This window comes from Mirounga leonina, unplaced genomic scaffold (assembly GCF_011800145.1).
Source record: "Mirounga leonina isolate KUSES-001 unplaced genomic scaffold, KU_Mleo_1.0 Mir_91, whole genome shotgun sequence".
Taxonomy (NCBI): Eukaryota; Metazoa; Chordata; class Mammalia; order Carnivora; family Phocidae; genus Mirounga; species Mirounga leonina.
In genome coordinates, this window is record NW_023270839.1 from 33501121 (window position 1) to 33516657 (window position 15537).

Consider the following 15537-nt stretch of genomic DNA (forward strand, 5'->3'; position numbering starts at 1 on the left):
GCAGGTGAAAGTGGGCCCAGGGAAACGAAGGTGCACAGTCTAAAGACTCAGAGAATTCCTTGTTGAACACTAGAAGGTTGTTGGAAATACATGATAGCTTTTGCTGGGCATCAGGGGTCTTACCTTATAAGTCGTAAGGCTGCAATTGTCCCAGGAAATGTGCTAGAAAGAGTCATTGTGTACCGAAGCTAGGCTGACCCAAGCCCTCTCCATTGAAGTCCCGTGGGCTGGGCAGATCATCACTTGGGACTCAGTAGTTGGAGGTGGGCATCCCCGGAGCAACCAGAGACCCTACTCTCACAGGATTGGGAGGCTAGTATTAAAGCAGGGGGTGCAGTGGGGATGGAAGAAAATCAACATATTTGAAGATGTTGGGCAAGGTGGAAAAGGTGGAAGGAAAAGGTGGGCAAGAATACCCCATGATTGCATTAGTTGGGACTTTGGGTCATAAGGACAGAAATCCAACTCAAATTAACTTAAGGAAAAAGGAGGATTTATTTACTCCTATAACAGGATGTCCAAAATATAGGCTTCAGGTACAGCTGGATTCAAGCCCGCATAAAGTCACCATGTCTCTCAGTTCTCTTTCTTCCTTCTCCTCTTCTTCCCCTACTCTCTGTCTCTTTCTTCCTCTATCTTCCTCCCTCTCTGATAGTACTTGGGAGTCCCACATTTCTTTGGTCCTTAGAGCTTAAAATTCCAGACAGATTATAATATTTTATCACATACCTCTGGTAAACATTCCAGAAAGAACTCTGCTTGGCCAGGTGCTCACCCTTAAAGAGAAGACTCTGGCCAGAAGGATGGGACCTCCAATTGGCCCCTCCTTGGGTAGAATCAGCTGTACCCAAACCTGACCAGGGAAAGGGCCCTTTCTCTGAAGGGGAGATTACAGCCTGCTTACATACCTTCACTATGCACATCGGGCCCCTGCTCAAAGATTTGCTGTAGCAGCTAATTCACCTGGGGAGTGCTGGCCTCAAGAGCATGGAGGGTGGGGGGGAGCCCCGGTGACCTTGCAGACTCTGTTGTTTGTAAGGCAATGGATTCACAGTTGGTTCTTTAACACAGAGAAGCGCCAGTGAGAGTTTCGAGCACCGTTCCCTCCAGGGAAAGTAGTGAAATAAATAAAAACGATCGATAAATTTTTTTCTCAAGTTTGAGAACCACTGCTCCATACATATATTTGATTCAATTTAAGTTCAAAGGGACTGCCTACTATAAAAACGAAGACATTACAGGTTTATTGATCAGTCTGAATTTAGAGGGGTATGAACCTAAAACTGGTTTTGTTTTTTTTTTTAAAGATTTTATTTATTTATTTGACAGAGAGAGAGACAGCGAGAGAGGGAACACAAGCAAGGGGAGTGTGAGAGGGAGAAGCAGGCTTCCCGCGGAGCAGGGAGCCCGACGCGGGGCTCGATCCCAGGACCCCGGGATCACGACCTGAGCCGAAGGCAGACGCTTAACGACTGAGCCCCCCAGGCGCCCCCTAAAACTGTTTTATAGCTCTCCCATCCCTGACGTCGACCACGTAGTATCAAGTCATACTTTTCCATCCCTTAATAGCATCTTGGGCAGATTTCTTTTTTTTTTTTTTTTAAGATTTTATTTATTTATTTGTCACAGAGACAGAGAGAGAGAGAGCACAAGCAGGGAAGGCAGCAGGCAGAGGGAGAAGCAGTCTCCCTGTGGAGCAGGGAGCCCAATACGGGGCTCGATCCCAGGACCCTGGGACCATGACCTGAGCCGCAGGCAGACGCTTAACCGACTGAGCCACCCAGGCATCCCTTGGGCAGATTTCTTAACTTTTGGTCAGTTCTATTGTTCAAATTTAGTCTAATTTATTATGACTTAATTCTAAAGCCTCAGTCTCACATCCATTTGACAGTCTTCCTTTTCTGCTCATGAGCTAGATTCGGGGAGAAGGTGTGATCTGAAGTGGGGAGGAGACATTTCTACTCTTTGACTCCTCTTCCCACTGGGGCACTGTGGGGTGGGATGGGAGAGCAGGCCTGGTTCTGGAATTACTCTCTGGGGGAGCTGGTAGTGGAGCAGAGGTGGGGGACACAGAGATTCTGTTTGTGCTCTGTCTGGTCTCGGCTTACTCTGGGCCCACCTGCTGCAGGTGGTCTTAGCTCCAGGATGGTCCTGTGAGGATGGGTGCATGGCTTTCTGAGGGTCCTGTCAGTGTGAACCCAGCCCGTCTGTCATGGAGAAGGACAGCTGTGGCCCCCTTTGTGAGTTACTTTCCCACCTTCTCCTACCTCCCTCTCCCACTTACCTCCTCCATGTGGCCAGAGGAGGGTGGGGAATGGTAACTGGGTCTGCTTCCTTGGGAACCTGGCCCCAGCCCCAGTGGCTGACAAGCCTCTTTAGAGAATATGGGTTACGGAACACCTGGTGTTTCCAACAGAATCTCTGCTGCCAGTCCTGTTCACTGTCCCCTTATGCTTACTATTTGCAGCATGCTTTCACATATATTGTCTCAGTTGACCTCACAATAATCCTGTGAGACATCTAACCCGCAGGGAAACAGGCTCAAGCCCAAGGTCACATAGCGCGGTGGCGATGGTGGGATAGGAGCTCAGCACTGCAGCCCCTGGGCCACTGTCCTCTCCCTGCTATTCCATGCAGATGGCTCAGCGTCCCTTGTCTTGTGGCTCTAGCAAACTCAAAGCAACTAGCCAGAAAAACAGCTTGCTTCCCAAGGCCACAGAGCAGCTGACAGTGGAAGGTTTGAGGCATGGGATTTCCTCAGAGAAAACACCAGTTGGTTCAGATCATGGGTCCTGACTGTTGTTTTCCTAGGCCAGGGCCGCATGACTCCAGGGAAGCTTGAGTAGGCTTCAGTCAGCCAGCTACTCCTGCCTTCCTGGGGTGGGAGAGGGGGTAGGGAAGGCTTATTAAGTTCGTACTTCCAAAGCAGAAAATTGGGCATAAGCTGACAGGGCTGACTGGCCAGACCCTGTGCTCTATTCCCATAGACTACCCACCCAGGTCATACAGGGCCAGGACACCATCTGTTCCTTCTGGATGGTTCTGTCCAGAATGACTCATTTCCGCGCATGGTGGGGAGAGGGTCATGGTTATACTCCCTATGGTGGCCAGAGTACATGGCCACTAATTTTCTAATCAACAGATGGGGATGGAGCCCCTGCTATACACAAGAGGCTCCTTTCTTCACGTTTAAGTAAAAACTTATGATGAGCATGAGACCCTCACATGCCCCTGTCCTGAGCAGAGGTTTCCCAGGGCTGGGGTGCAGTGAGGCGCCACCCAGATGGGCTGGGATCATATTTCCCCACCGAAGATCAAAGCCTTCACCCTTGACAGAGCCAGTTGTTACATTTTCAAAAATTTTGTGAGCTGATTTTTAAGCACAGCCATTATTTTTAAATTAAATTATAAAAACTTACAATTAAGTAAGTGATGTTTAAAAACAACAGTAGTGGGGTGCCTGGGTGGCTCAGTTGGTTAGGCATCTAACTCTTGATTTCGGCTCAGGTCATGATCTCAGGGTCGTGAGATGGAGCCCTGTGTCAGGCTCCACGCTCAGTGGGGTGTCTGCTTGAGATTCTCTCTCTCCCTCTGTCTCTGTCCTTCCTGCCCTTTCAGATAAATAATCTTTAAAAAAAAAAAAGTAATAAATACCCAAAACTCCTCTGTTCCTATTTATCTCACTCCATTTTACTATTATCTCTGTCCTTAAGGTTATTGACATTTATTGACATTTTTTATAGAAATACTATATAACGATGTGTTAAAGTGCATGTCTTTCCAACTCCCTGTTAGCAACATCACTGATAGTAAATATTTTTCCCTTTGTAGGTCATATCGTCAACTACACAACATTGCCATTATAACACAAAAGCAGCTACAGATAGTAGATAAATGAATGGACATGGCCATGTTCCAATAAAACTTTATTTACAAAAGTAGGTGGTAGACCAGATGTGGCAGGCCATAAATTGCCAGCCCCCAGTTTGGACTTAAGAAAACCATAGAGAAAATGTTAATAATGAAGATTAAACATGTAAGTGTATTGTGTCTCTAGTTATTCCAATTGTAAATAAGACAAAAATGGAGGTAATATTCTTCCAGAATTCAAAAATAATTACCTGACAGAGCAAAGAAGTAGTTCATGTCACTGTTGAATGTTTGAAGTTCCAGTACACATCTTCATTGTTTCATTTTTGATTTCCTCATGAATGTAAATGAAAATACCAACCATGGGTTGGCTAACGATAAAAAGTTCAGCAAAAATGATTGAGAGCATTCTGTGAGAATCAGCTGGTTATGTAGAGTTTACATTAAAGTGTATTGGATATTTTATTATTATTTGTAAATTATATAATACATGTCCTTGTTATCAATTATATATATATATATATATATATCTCCCCTCAGGGAGCCAGTTGTTAACTATTCCCATCACACTGCTGCCTGAGGGACATCTACATAAAGAGAGACCTAACTGTCCAAAGCACCACACATTGAAGACAAGACCAAAGGCAGTTTGTCCAGAGTCCAGGGAAGGGGAGGGATGTTAGGGATGGAAGGATGATCAGGAGGGCCCTCCAAGGTGGCCTGAAAGGCTTTGTGGAGGACCTAGGGTCCTAAAGAATCATAAGACTAAAAACGGTTTGCGAGTGGCTGTACTTCGAGCAGGTAAACAGCCCGAGCGAGGAGTGGAGGTTAGAATGCCCTGACTTGGACGGGGCTACCAAAGAGGTGCATCAGCCCTGGGAAGCAGTGGGAATGACGTGGGGGCTGGAGACGGTTCATGACATGGGAACATGCTATGAGACTGAATCCAAAAAAGCCAGTTACAAAATGGGTACATTCATGTTAAGAAGAAAAAAATACATTAGAAGAGAATGCACTTAAACGTGAATAGCTCTGGGTGATTAGATTATAACCGACTTTGGTTTTTGTGCTTCTTAATACTTTTCAGTACTTTCATCTTATTCCGAAGTGGTGTGTATTGCTTTGATAATCATGAAAAAATAAGTTTTTCCTGTATGGGGGGCAAAAAGCAGGCAGCCCCAGAGCACGAGACCATGGCTGAAGCCATAGCCAGGGACAGGGCACATCTGGCCTGATGTAGTCCAGAGGCCCCGAAGGCAGGTGCAGAGGAGGGGTATAGTGGAGACTAAGGGGTGCCCCCCCTCTCCTGGGAGGATTGCAGGACCACATGGGTGCCCACCACTGATGCCCCCACCCCTGAGGACCCGCAGTAGCCCTATCCACAGCGGGGCTCTGGCCCACCCCTTAACCCCCCGGAGGTGTCTTCCGTCTCTCTTCTCTCCCTGAGGAACTAGCTTGCAAATGTTCCCCTCCCCATTCCCAAAGGCAGAACAAAATGGGAACAAGAGATGCTCTTTCTTTTCAGGGCTCCATCATTGATATTTTCCCAACTGAAGAAGTATGTATTTTTTTTAACGTGCACCTGATTCATAGAATTGGAAAATTGGAAGGGCTCGTAGAGAACATCTCGTCCAACTCATTTCTTTCGCTAGTAAGGAAATAGAAACTAAGAAGGTCAAGGGGTGCAGAGCAAGGTGGAAACTAGTCTCCAGCAGAGATGACATCCAGGGCCCAGCACCTTTTTTCTCAGCATCCAAGCCTGTCAAGTGAGCCCTGGGGGCTACTGCCAGGTAGTGTGAGCTGAGCAGCCCTGGGCGTCAGAGCATGGAAGATCCCAGTTCTTCCTCAAGCTTACCCATGGAAAGCAAGATTACCTACAAAGCCCCCAGCGTGTTAGATGTCACCTGCTTCTCCAGGGGAAGGCCACAGCAGCTGAGCTTTTCCCCGCTTCGTAGATCACACACCCGGAATAGCTCCCTCAGTGCATCAGACCCTCCTCCTCCCCACCCGTGGTGGATGAGACCCTCAAAGCTGTCTTCTTCTGAAAGTCTTTCGATGATGAAGGTCATGTCATTTTGGGATCAGTCCCCTTCGTGGGTAATATCTTTACTGGCCAAGCCAACCAGGTAATTCCATTTGGTAATCAAAAGGGCAGAAAAACACTGGCTTGGTCATTTTCTCTATATAAAATTGACCAAAGTGGATAAAAGGTAAGGATTTTCACCTTGCGCTTATGTATCTAACAGCCTCTGCCATTCACACAGTTCCTTTTCCTCTTCCTCCTGGACCAAAACCCGTGTCTTCATCCTGCCATGGATTCTGGCTGCTTGGGTATGCTCCGCACGTCCCTCTGTGTTGTATATGCCGTGTTGTTAGTCTTAAATGATATGCTTCTGGAGTGCAGGGGACATATAGGTTTATGCTTTTTCTGATCAGAAGCATCTGTAGCTAGAGGATTAAGAAATACATTTTCATGAGCTGGATAATAACAAAAATTAAATGGCAAAAGTCCTTGCTATCCTCAGTAGCTGGACAGCTTTAAAAAAAAAAAAAAAGTATTTTAGTTTTTTACTCCTACAGAGACAGGGAAAATTCCAGAGAAAAATTTGTGCCCATATATCTTGTGCCATGCTTCTTCAAAGGAGAATAAAATTTTAAATGGGGTCATCAGGAAGAGCTCACTAAATGGGAAGCTCACAAACTGACCTTTGAAAGTCGGGGTGTGGACTTCCCCCAGCAAGGTTGGCATATACTCTGGTTGGAATCACTGGACTTCCCCACCATGTCCCTCTACCTCATGCAATGAAAGCATAACCCAGGCAGATTAAAACAAACAACTCGGTTTGTTCTTTGTGCTGGTGTGCATGCCTTTGTTGCCATTTACAGCAGGAAGAGCATCCCCATCCTTGGCTCTTCCCGCCAAGTCAAAACACCTAGGACAACAGTGTCTTTTGAGGCTTTCCCATCTCTCAGCCCTCTGTCTTGGATACTTTCAGCTCTTAGACCAGCTTTCTGCCAGAGCCGAATACTACTTTTGGTTGCTTTCCCCATGAGGAAAGCTCAGAAACCAAAGAACTCCATTCTGACGCTCTTTCCAGTAGAATCTGGGTCATCCTTATGCCCTGGGAATTACACACCCAGTACCACCCATCTCTGTCCCTTGTCCTTGACTCCAGTGTCCCAATAGAATGGGGACTATGGGGGTTACAGAACCTTCTGAAAAGGCCCCTTGCCAACTATCTCTCTGGTCTTTAGGAGATAGTTTAGTTGTACATTAGTTCGACCCCAATAACACCACTGAGGTCCTTACAACTGTGGCTTTATTATTTTTCTTTTTGTTTTTAAGGTCTTTTTTTTTTTAAGATTTTATTTATTTGAGAAAGAGAAAGAGAGAGAGAGGATGCACGCGTGCGCACAAGCCGGGGGAGTGGCAGGCAGAGGGAGAGGGAGAAGCAGGCTCCCCGCTGAGCAGGGAGCCTGACACGGGACTTGATCCCAAGACCCTAGAATCATGACCTGAGCCTAAGGCAGATGCTTAACCAACTGAGCCTCCCAGGTGCCCTTATGGCTTTATTATTTTTCTAATGACTATTTAAGAGGAAAGGTTACTACATCATAGAACGGTGAGAAGGCCGTAAATCTCCCTTTGGTGATGGACGTAATACGTTCTAGGAGTGAGTGGTGGAGGACTCACTTCAGATTTTTCAGGTGAATTAAGTATCTTCCAGTTCTGCTGGGACAACGCCAGCTTTTGGTCATTGAAAGCCAGCGGCCTAGTGGACATTAGGCAGGGCTGGCCTCTCTCAGCCCAAGAAGACTGCTTTGAATTCTAGTCAAAAAATAAATCTAGTGGCCTAGTGGGTACCTTTCCCAGCAAGCAGGAGGTGCCTCAGAAAGCATCTTCTTAGAGATCCTGCTTTGGAGAGTGCTCCCTGAGGGGCAAATATTTGCTGGTGAGCTTGGATTTTAGTCCTTGGCTTAAGTTTGAGTGGGACCATCTTTGAAGCACTGGCCTCATTGTTTTGTTCTCCTTTGTTCTCCTTTATAGAGAGTTAACAATAAATCCATGCGTACATAAATCAAAGCCAAAATGACATAACAAGCCCCAGGGTTGGTCCAGGTTTTCCGGAAAGCAGCGGTTTCTGGAGGAAGTTGCACCCACTCCTAAGAACAGAGAAAATAAGATGAGAGCCCACCAGCAAACAGGTGTTTTGTATTCCCTCTAAGGAGATGTTTACTTTTACGGGAAAGCAAATAAACACTCCCCCGAATTGGGCTTGGCTCATAATGAAGTAGAAAGCAGCCCTGGGCTCTGCGCAGAGTCCTGGCTGCATTTACCACTGTCCCAGGAAGGAACAGGAGAGCGCACACCCCCTTCCCAAGGACGCCTGGACTAGAACAGATACTGGGTCCCTTTGCTCTTCAGAGAGGGACCAAGTTATCTTACAGCCTCCCAGGCCCTGTGCATGCAGCCCGGCTTCCTCCTTGGCACGAAGACCCTGGGCGGCCTTGGGCAAGGCCCTTGGGTTCCTCTGATATCAGAGCAACAGTGAGATGTGGGGACAACTGGCTGCACTTGACAAGAGCGGGCCCCTCCCACTTGCCAAGCAAGGGAGAACCATTCTTGGGACTCATCCCGAAGGCCAGGAGGCGAGGGTCTCGGTCTCTCTCCAAGCCTGCGGGCGGATGCGTGAGTGCGGCCCTGTGGGGGTCTGCTCTGGATGTCCTTTCAACTGCCTGTGAGCCCCACTCAAGCCTACTCCAAAATACCCGAAGCCCCTCAGCTCCCGGAGCCTTGGCCTCCGACCACTCTGGCTTCTGTCTTTAAGGACATTTAAAACATAGCTCTGAAATGAGGCTTGGGCCTTTTCCTGGAGTTCTAACTCTGTGTGTGAAGCAGTGAAGGAGGGGCTTTGGGGAAGTCAGGGGTGCAGAAGAGCTCGTGGGGCCGGGGGTGGTGCTGAGCTAACGGGGCGACAGAGGCGTGGAAAGTGGAAAGGGAAGGAAGGCCCTGGAGAGGAGGCAGCCTGTGCAAACGGTCCTGGTGGGTTCTCGGGGCCAGGGACCACCCACCCAGCTGGCCAGGAGGGGCTTCAAAGTTCCAGAGCCGTGTCCTGTGTGCCAGATGCACTACCAGCCCTTCACTTAGGTTACAATCCTCACTCCACCCTGCAGGGAGCTCTTCCAACATCTCTTTCAATGCCTGGGGCCCTCAGGCTCCGGAGGGTTCCCTTGCTTGTTCAAGGACGCTTAGCTAGGAAGGGGCTGGGCTGGGCTGCCTTAGGAATATGGCCGGCTCACTTAGCCTCTTTGGCGCGTGGTGTTCTTATCCGTAAGGGGACAATGGCCACACAGCTACTTCTCCAAAACAGGGCACATGGAGGCCTTTGAGCAGAGAAGTGGCTGGAACATGACACTAAGGGGGCTCAGTGTGGGGCTGGTCCACAGGCGGGTTGCAGGCGAAGAAAGCAAGCCAACAAGACTGGCTTCCTAGACACATGGAAACGCAGAGGTGAGGGGGGCGCAGCAGCGCTCAGGTGCAGAGACTCAGGTGGTCACTGCTGCAAGAGAGTCAAAGCAAGACTCGAGAAACACTTCAAAGGAAAAACTAAGAGCATTTGGAGATTGAATAACAACAGTGACAAAAGCCAGCACTTACTGAGGGTTATGCCAGTTGTCCCACCAAGCGCTCAACTACCCATCTTCCCCGCAGCGGGGCTGGGATCTGAACTCAGATGCTCTCAGTCCAGAGCCTGTGTTCTTGTCTCCACAGAGAACTACCTCCTCGCCAGGTGCCGAAGGAAAGCTTCTACTCGCATCGACTCCTCCCCCTCTGGTTAAAATTCCGTCAAATTCCAGATTTCAGCTCCACCCGAGAATTCCCACCCATCTACACCTACCTCCCACGGTTCTCCCTGCAGTGCGGCCCTGCTCCTGAAAGTTCTGCTCCCGCGTCCCCCCTCCCATCCATCCAGTGTCCACACCTCGTCATCCAAGCCGGACACCGAGTGTCGTCCCTCTGCCCCTGGAATTAGGCCCCCTTCCTCTTTGCTTCCATCACCTCTACCTGCTTCTGGCATGTATCACACTGTAGTCATATTTTTTGTCTGCTTGTTCATATTTCGACCTCCCCTATAGGATTGTGAGCCCTTGGGACCAAGGCCCAGCCTGTGCATAGGGGGTAGCATATAGTGGGTGCTAGGCAGATGCTGATGAGTGACTTAACATGACTGATTGATTAACTGGTTTAATTAATTACTTGGCACCTGGGTCCAGGACAGGGGTCCTTCTGGCTCCGACCCCACCCTATCCCACTAAAGAGGCTCACATTTAGTATTTATCGTAAAGGCGTTCTGCATCCTCCTTGAAAAGCTGAAAGCTGGCACCAGTGGTCCCCTTCTTGCCTTGTCTGTGATCTGTCAGTTTAGACACGCACACACGCATGCACACGTAAACTTCTTCCCTGACTGCGCCCCAGACCAAAGCCAAGGAAATGAACACCCCTCCCCTGCCCAGTTCTAGACATCCAGACAGATTAGTTCTAAGCACGAGAGGTGAGACCCTCCGCGGGCGGGGCAGGAGATGGATGGGCCAGCTGACTTCCCAGCACCTGGGAAGTAAGGCTCGGTGGGGCAGGGTAATAGCCAAGTTGGTTTTCTCACCTGCACCGCTGCCCTTGGCTTCCGTCTCCTAGGTGGGAGGGGCCCAGCCCTGGCTCAGAGGCATTCGCCACGCCCCCTCCACCCCCAGGCAGTGCTGAAGGGCGCCTGCGAGCTGAACCCTGGCCTCTGCAGCTCTGCTCCCCCGCTGGGCCCTGCCTGCCGAGACAGGTCAGTGGAGATATTCTTGGTCCTCATTAGCACTTGCACAAGTTCTGGAATGAATCCTGTCTTGCTAAGTGGCCCCAGAATGCTGCCGCCTCAGCCTTGCTTTTGAAGTCATTGTGGCGGAGTCCAGGAAGCGGCTCCACTCTTGCCTCCCGGCGGTGGGGACCCACCAGAGCCGCACGGCTGTACAGAGTGGAAGCCAGGGGCCAGTCCCCCAGTGATGGATGACACACTGCGGCAGGGGCCTCCGGGCCGGACTACCATGCTCGTGTCTCCTGTGGACCATTTGCTCCTGGGTCCTGACGACAGCCACGGCCCCGCAGTCTTTCCAGTCTCGGTGAGCTCCGTGACCTCCGGAAAGGGGCTCAGCCCCCCAACATTTGTCGCTAGTACCTGTCCTGCGCCCTCCAAGGAGAGAACTGTGATCCCCTAGGGGAGGGCACTCTGAAGTGTAAGGAAGCATGTCAGTGCGACTCTGCGGGCCGCAGGAAACTCTCTGTGCTCCCACTACTCTCCGGCAGGTAGTTTGGAGGGAAGGACATAAGACTCTAACCCCCCACAGCTGATTGTGGGCGCCAAATTGCTGGTTCCTCCCTGCTGCCCGAAAGTGGCTTTAACCATGGAAGACAAAGAGCAAAGGACAGACTCCTGGGCTGCGGTTTGCCCTGGGCCCTGAGCAGCTGCCACCACTGGGTCATCCCACAGGGGCGCCTGGGGGACCAAGGGTAGGAAAGAAGGGGTTCCAAGGGTCTTGGGCTAGCACCTCCTCACAAGCAAAACAAACGGAGCCGGCTGTTGGGTGGGGGCTGGAGCAGCAACCAGGGAGACTCCTTGTCTTTTTATTACATCTGGTCAGGCCCTGTGCCAGACCATCCTGTGTGTCCGAGAGACAAGAGGAAAGTAATCAGTTTCTAGCCCAGTGAGAGCATGGTAGGAACTGGCCCAGAAACATCACCCCTCAGCCCCACCACGCCCCTCTCCATCTTTGCTTAGTACAATCACACACACACACACACACACACACACAGGCAATGTCTCAGCCACCTGACCTCTGTCCCAGCATCCTTTATCTTTTCTCTCCAGGTTGCCTAGAGGCTGTTTTGCCTCAGGGCCTGCAATGGAAAGGGATTCCCCACCCCCACCCCCAGCCTCATTATACTCTTTCACCTGAGGATGAGTTGTTTTAAGCTTTTATTTATTTTTCAGGGTGTGGGGGGAGAAAGAGCAGGGGGAGGGAGAAGCAGACTCCCCGCTGAGCAGGGAGCCCGATGCGGGGCTCGGTCCCAGGACCCTGGGATCATGACCTGAGCCAAAGGCAGACGCTTAACTGACTGAGCCACCCAGGCGCCCCCTGAGAATGAGTTTAAACCAACCAACCAACCGACAACAACCCTTTCCTGCCTTATTGTTCATCTCTCCAACTCTCCTCCTTTCACTCCTTCACAACACTGGCTTCAAACGGCGGACACCCCCACTTCACTCCTCTGAGCTTCCTTGTCTCAGGCTCCAACCATTTGCTGAGATCTGACTCAGGCTTCCCCTCCCCAAGGAGGCTTCTGATCGCCCCCCTTCTCTGAACAGCTACTTGCTGCTAACCGTACTGAGCACTTAAGGAGCCAGGCTGTGTGCTAACCCCATCTGCAAGAGCCATTGTCTTTCATCTCCTCAATGACCCCAGGGCCCTCATTCATCAGACGAGGAAACTAGAGTTTGCAAAGAGTTTGCATAACTTCCTCAGGGTCACACAGACCCGAGGGCCTGACTCACGGCCCAGATGGCGAGGTGCAGACCTGAGTGGGAGTTGGAGCTCGGGCATGGACTGCCTTGGGGAGGCCCCAGCTCAGTGCTCGGTGTCTGCTTCTAACCACTCCGCCGTGGAAGGGGACAAGGAGACACCCCCTTAGAGCACGTACTGCTTTCCTGGTCAGCCCCGTTGTCACTTTACCACCCACTTGGCACCTTGTCCTGTCTCGCAAGCAGCTGTGTGTGCACAGGAGGAGGTCAGCCCCTTTGAGGGTAGGCTACAGTGCGCATTCTGCCTTCCTACAACCTGGAGAGCCCCTCCCAGGGGAAGTGCCATCAATCTTCTAACTGGCTGATTGAGGTCTTCAAATGAGAGCGTCACCAAAAATGCTTTTGCCGCTATAGGAGTCTATGCCCTAGACCACATCAACCTTTTGGAATCTGTTCTGCTCTTTCCTTTCCCCCCTCTCTTGCTGTGGGGTGTCTGTAAGGTGACAGCCCACACAGACCCCGACTTCCTGCCCACGGCTTACCTTCAAGCTATGGCACCTGCCACCTTTACCCCCTCAGGGCCCCTGCAACCAGCCCGGGGTCAGCCACGCTCCTCCTCTCACCTGGAGAGAGTCTCCTCTCCACCCGGAGACTGACACGCATTCATCTCATCTCCTCCACTCCCATGTGTCCAAGCCCTCCCCTGCCCTCTCCCTCAGGGACCCAGCACCCGGACCTGCCCTCCTACCAGCTTCTCCAGCTTCCCATCACTGTCTCAGGGACCCTCACCTGCTTTGCTCATCTGGGAACAAACATCAAAGAAAGGCACTCATTTATCTTTGGACATTTGATTTCCCAGGACATCTTGAGTGACTCTCAAATATGAGGTCAATACAAATACAATCATTTAAATGGCCTGATATTAAATGCTTCTGACCCAAAGAGTAAAAAGCTTTTGGAGGGATCGTTCCATTGATACGAGAATCACAGTGACAGGTTTCAGAGATGAAAGTAATGGATCAGAAAATAGAACTGTAGAGAAAGCACAGATGAAAGGCAAATAATCCCATTTGAAATCCAAAGCTTTCACTTGAGAGGGAAAAATTGCCAAAAGCACTGTTTTATGTTAAAGAGATCATGATGCAGGGAGCACACACTTGGTACCTACTTGAGTTTTCATCCGAGCCCGTATGTGTGTCGCTTTCCACCTTGAAGTAGTGTGGCCTTCGTTGTGGCTGTTCCACAGGCCAGCGACGCCAGTCATGTCAGTGCCATGGACACTGCGGCCCCCGAGTGACCGATCGGCATCCGAGAGAGAGAGAGAGAGAGAGAGAGGAGAGTGAGAGGAGAGAGAGAGCTCCCAGCTCCCCAGCCACATGGTGAGCCCGATACCAGCCTGCTTCCCCACATCACTAGACTTCAGCAGACCTTCTCACTAAAAGAGCGCATAACGACAAACAACTAGTACAAACAAAGCGTTTTATTTAGAGCAAGATTTAAAGACATAGGAACATTAAGCCTCTTAACTGCTATTCTTTAGCTGTTATTCACCTCCAACTAAGCCCGTTCTTGAGTCCTCTCACATTTCTGCAGAAAGCGATTTTTCTAACTCACCTTCAACCTTCTTGGGGTCAGTCCCTTCCAGGTTTCTTGTTTTTCTAGACCTTTCCGTGGCTTCATCAGGCATCAGGACAGGTAGGGTCCTTCTTCTACTTTACCTTTGAAGTCCAAATAAAAGAATATTACTACTACTGGTTTGCAGCGGAGTAAAGAAAAGCCCCGTTATTGCAGCCCTATCACTTCCCTGGGCATTTGGGGTTTCTATATCTTACCTCTCCAGGGACCAGAGAAAGAAAAAGATTCTCTGTCACGTATGCCCTACATTTTGCCCATGTCACTCCTGTCCTTCCAATCAGAATAGGTTATTTACTGCCTCCTTACCCTCAGCTCTTTGCCCTTTGGAGCAAGATGTGTTTATCGATTGATTGATATTTACTTACAGTTGGTGCTTATGAGTTGCAGCAATTTTTACACTTGGCTTCTGACACAGACCGTGCTCTTACATAGTCCTAATGAAGGCTTAAGATTTAAAAAAAAACCACATTCAGAGAGAATTCCATGAAATTCCCTGGGAACAATGGAAAAGGTTTTAAATGGGAGATTAAGGTAACCCATTAAATAAGGATTATAGGAAATGACCGATGGACAGGGCTGGACTGGACCAAAGAGACGAAGACTGAGTATCCAGCTAGAAGTGGGCTGATGTGTGATGGGGAGGAGTTCAAAATCAATTCAATACACTGGAGGGAGGGAGAGAAGAACTTAGACCAGGCATCCTCACTCCTAGGAAACCAGCTATCACAGGAAGGCTCGGACAAGTCCTGGGAGTGCAGGGACCGGGAGGTTAGAGTCTGAGAATACAGTCATCACAAATAACACATCTGAAGAGCGCTCTCTGTCCTCTGTCATCGTCTCTACTCTCTGCAGTGTGTGGTCAATCTAGGTATAGAGTACAGGAGAGCAGGGAGAGAATCATAGACCCCAATGCCTATCACTTCTTTTTTTTTTTAATTTTATTTATTTATTTATATATAAGGGAGATAGAGTGAGAGAGCCCAAGTAGGCAGAGTGGCAGGGAGCGGCAGAGGGAGAAGCAGGCTCCCCGCCGAGCGAGGAGCCCGATGCGCGACTCGATCCCAGGACCCTGGGAACATGAGCTGAGCCGAAGACAGATGCTTAACCGATGGAGCCACCAGGCGTCCCTCTATCATGTCTAATTAACACAGGGGCAGAGGAGGTAGATCTTCTGGCGGATATCTAAAAATCCTCTGAAGTCCTATCGAGCCCCATCTCTGATGATTAGATGCCAGTTCTAAAATAAGAAGACTTTGTCCCCAAACCAACAGATGTTTGGGCTGTCATCATTTTGCTTGTTCTAAACTCATTTGTGATTTCACTGTGAAGTCCCATCTGTGTGATTAATAGGAATCACTTATATAAGATTATTTGGAAAATCTTACTAGTCATGAGGTATCTATCTCTCCATCTCAGTGACTTGTCTTATATAGCAACGCAGTGGGGCATTCTGAAGGAGCATTTGGTGAAC

The 15537-nt window shown here is 49.6% G+C and overlaps 1 protein-coding gene and 1 long non-coding RNA gene across 2 annotated transcripts in view; one reads left to right on the forward strand and one right to left on the reverse strand.

Annotated features, from left to right (window-relative positions):
* The window catches only part of LIPC (lipase C, hepatic type), a 152811-nt gene that overhangs the window by 37822 nt on the left and 99452 nt on the right, over window positions 1-15537 (forward strand). The window lies entirely within an intron of this gene.
* On the reverse strand, window positions 5400-14344 carry LOC118002946. The gene is made up of 5 exons (XR_004677232.1): window positions 14264-14344; window positions 14046-14149; window positions 13600-13711; window positions 7736-8034; window positions 5400-6318 (listed from the first exon to the last, which is right to left on the reverse strand). It is a non-coding gene; the product is annotated as an uncharacterized LOC118002946 (long non-coding RNA).